This window comes from Perca flavescens, chromosome 17 (genome assembly GCF_004354835.1).
Source record: "Perca flavescens isolate YP-PL-M2 chromosome 17, PFLA_1.0, whole genome shotgun sequence".
Taxonomy (NCBI): Eukaryota; Metazoa; Chordata; class Actinopteri; order Perciformes; family Percidae; genus Perca; species Perca flavescens.
Genome location: NC_041347.1, coordinates 14800915 through 14804794, shown reverse-complemented (window position 1 = coordinate 14804794; position 3880 = coordinate 14800915). Strand labels below are relative to the sequence as shown.

Below are 3880 nucleotides of genomic sequence, written 5' to 3'. Positions count from 1 at the left end.
TTGTAAAAATAGGCTAACAATTGTGTCATAACCAAGTGACTTACTGTCGCACAGTAGAGGAATTACCGTATAGTACAGGAGAAGCTTGCCAGCAGTTTTGACTTACATTAGCTGTTTAGGTTTAATTACTAATGTTAACTAGCATGTTAGTTAGCAATAATTTGCCTGTGCCTATGTTATCTCCTTACATATGCCTACGCTCTCCGTCTCTGTAAGATTGGAAATGATTGAGATTTCTCTTGGCACAGCTACCAGAAGACTTACAACATTCAGACAGGTTGCTCACGTCACATTTACGTTGTCTCTGTCAATTGGAGGCTGCGCAGTAAAGCAAGAGATCACCGGAAAAGTGCTTCTAATAGCCTTCACTGGTCTCCGTCCAGAGCAATGGGGTCTATTGGTCCATTATATATATGTCAATGGAAAAACCAGAAGGCACATGTGCCCGGCGCACGATCTGATATCACCAAGTAATTAACAGTCCAGGATCAATGACAAAGTTGTTTGCCCTGGATTAACATTATAACCAACCAATCAGTGGCACGTTTTGCTTGTGATGTCATTAATAGTGCGACGTGATGGCAAATTCAAAAAAGAAAAAAAAACGTCTGCCAGTTTCACTATCGTAACGGCCGCCTGTTCCTGAGCTGCCGCCGATGCTTCACTATCGTGCTTAAAAGGTAAGATTTAGCCTACTTCCAAGAGTTTGAACGTCTTCAAAACATTATAGAGTTGATGTGTAGCTAGGCTAAACAAGTTAATAAGATAACTAGCATGACCAGCTATTGTGCTAGCAGTAATTCAATTGGAAAGGGCTGAGCTACCAAATGTGATATTAATAAGAAATAAAATATCACAGTCCAGTTCTATCTCTTAACAAGATGGAATGTCTGTCATTAGGCTAACCACTTTAATCCTATGGAAACACGCTACCTAGCATGACCAGCTAATGTGCTAGCAGACTTATGGTGGTATGAACTAGCCTAAAGGTAGCTTACTACTAAAATGTTCATGCTAAGCCTGTGTGAGTCTGTAGACGTTTTTTGCATAACTAACATTACAGACAAAACACCTTAGCAATGTGTTTTAATCAAAGTTGATAGCATTAGCAACTTATATGTGCAATGCTACAATTAGCTGCAAGTGATTAAGTGTTGATCCTGGACCACTACAACATCACATACATCCTGGACTGTTGTTTATTGTTTGTCCTGGACAATCAGTCAGTTATTCTGTGCTGCCATTAAGTGTTGATCCAGGACCACCACAGAGTGACATTTATCCTGGACTGTTGTTAAGTGGTAGTCCAGGACAATCGCAGCATTACAGCCCCAGAGTAATTATGTTATTAAATCATAACTCCGGCATTATGCGATCTATAGCCCTGTTATTCAAGGTCACCTAAGGTTAATCTATCAGGGCACTTGGCTTACGTTTTGGTTTGGTTTCAAATGCCCAGTTAGGTTAACTTTAGCTGCTGAGTTATTTATTAACTCTATAATGGAAAGTATTGTAAGTAAAGTCTGTGGAGGTAAAACCATGTGCTCTTTTCTTTCAGAAATGGAGGATATTTAAAAAGCGGTCATCAATGAAGAAAAAAGAATGTGGATCCAAGAAAGCCAAACTTGATGTTTTTGTGATGCCACATCAGCAAGGTTCACAGTATTCAAATGGAAAAACTGCAAAACCTGGACTCTTATTTTAACCTGCTGCTGCATTTTACCTTAACCTCAATTGCTGTCTTCCAGGAACACCACCCTTTGGAGTACATGACAATAAAGTACTTGAACTTGATTAGACAGTCTTCTTGTGTGTATTAATTTGCACATAGATGAAAATGGATGAAATGATAAAAAAAAACTCAGAATGTTTATTAAATGTTTTTATTTATAAACTAAAACTGTAATTGGTCCAATTTCCCGATTAGACACTAAGTGTCCACAATCCACATCATAAACTGTTGTTCTCCAACATCTTCAACGGAGGTTGTCTGTGGAAAAAATACAGCAAAATTAGTTGGAACCTCATCTGAAATTTACAAGTCCTCGAATAGAGTCTTGAGAGAGGAAAATTGTGTGAGGTCTGCATGTTCCCACAAGGTAATCTAATAATAAAAAAAAGTAAAAGGATATCTTTAAGGATATACTTTGAAATGCACTAATGGTTAATTACACTTTATTACGTAACCTTTCACACTTACCAGACATCCAGACATTCTATGTTTTCTGAAACATAGATTTGAGTGATTACAATAAGGGTGGTCAAGATAAGAATGAATGTCACTCTGTGTCGGTCCAGGATGAATGTGATGCTGTAGTGGTCCTGGATCAACACTTAATGGCAGCACAGAATAACTGACTGATTGTCCAGGACAAACAATAAACAACAGTCCAGGATGTATGTGATGTTGTAGTGGTCCAGGATCAACACTTAATCACTTGCAGCTAATTGTAGCATTGCACATATAAGTTGCTAATGCTATCAACTTCGATTAAAACACATTGCAAAAAACGTCTACAGACTCACACAGGCTTAGCATGAACATTTTAGTAGTAAGCTACCTTTAGGCTAGTTCATACCACCATAAGTCTGCTAGCACACTAGCTGGTCATGCTAGGTAGCGTGTTTCCATAGGATTAAAGTGGTTAGCCTAATGACAGACATTCCATCTTGTTAAGAGATAGAACTGGACAGTGATATTTTATTTCTTATCAATATCACACTTGGTAGCTCAGCCCTTTCCAATTGAATTACTGCTAGCACACTAGCTGGTCATGCTAGTTATCTGTATTAGCTTGTTTAGTCTACACGTTAGCTCTTTAGGCTAGCTAGATCTTACCACCACAAGTCTGCTAGCACATTAGCTGGTCATGCTAGGTAGCGTGTTTCCATAGGATTAAAGTGGTTAGCCTAATGACAGACATTCCATCTTGTTAAGAGATAGAACTGGACTGTGATATTTTATTTCTTATTAATATCACATTTGGTAGCTCAGCCCTTTCCAATTGAATTACTGCTAGCACACTAGCTGTTCATGCTAGTTATCTTATTAACTTGTTTAGCCTAGCTACACATCAACACATCAACTCTATAATGTTTTGAAGACGTTCAAACTCTTGGAAGTAGGCTAAATCTTACCTTTTAAGCACGATAGTGAAGCATCGGCGGCAGCTCTGGAACGGGCGGCCGTTGCGATAGTGAAACTGACGTTTTTTTTTCTTTTTTGAATTTGCCATCACGTCGCACTATTAATGACATCACAAGCAAAACGTGCCACTGATTGGTTGGTTATAATGTTAATCCAGGGCAAACAACTTTGTCATTGATCCTGGACTGTTAATTACTTGGTGATATCAGATCGTGCTAACCCCGGCCCGGGATTGGCTTCTGTTTCAGGGGAAGGGGGCTTTGCCTTCTCCTTGCCCTGTCACTGCTTGTTAAGGTAAGCTAAGTTAGCCTCCTTGCGCGCTTCTCAAATGTACTTTCAGATTCGTGGGATTTTTCACTTAATTGTCCACATATTTTACCACCTTCCACTGCGAGTGGAAATAGGCCCATCATCTGGCCATTCGCTCGTAGCCGTGCGTGACAGACACTAGTCAGGATGTCCTGATACTATGCCACAATACTGTAGCCTATCAGACAAGATATTCATAGCAAGTAACCAACCTCAAAACCAATTATGATAACTGATGTTGTGTTTATTAATGAAGCCTCAGCCTTCAAATAAAAACAAAAAATGTACAATGCCATGACACCTGCATTGAAAATAAAATACAAATAATGAAATGTCACTGGCTACAGAAACCCCAAATTACACAAACTTTTAAACAGTACAGAGTATTACTGACAAGACTTTCAGAGATAAAGTAGGCTACTT

At 39.0% G+C, this 3880-nt stretch overlaps 1 long non-coding RNA gene across 1 annotated transcript; it reads left to right on the top strand.

Moving 5' to 3' along the window:
* The first annotated feature begins 638 nt into the window (after nucleotides 1–638).
* Nucleotides 639–1794, top strand: LOC114572656 (uncharacterized). The gene is made up of 2 exons (XR_003694795.1): nucleotides 639–680; nucleotides 1559–1794. It is a non-coding gene; the product is annotated as an uncharacterized LOC114572656 (long non-coding RNA).
* The last annotated feature ends 2086 nt before the right edge of the window (nucleotides 1795–3880 follow it).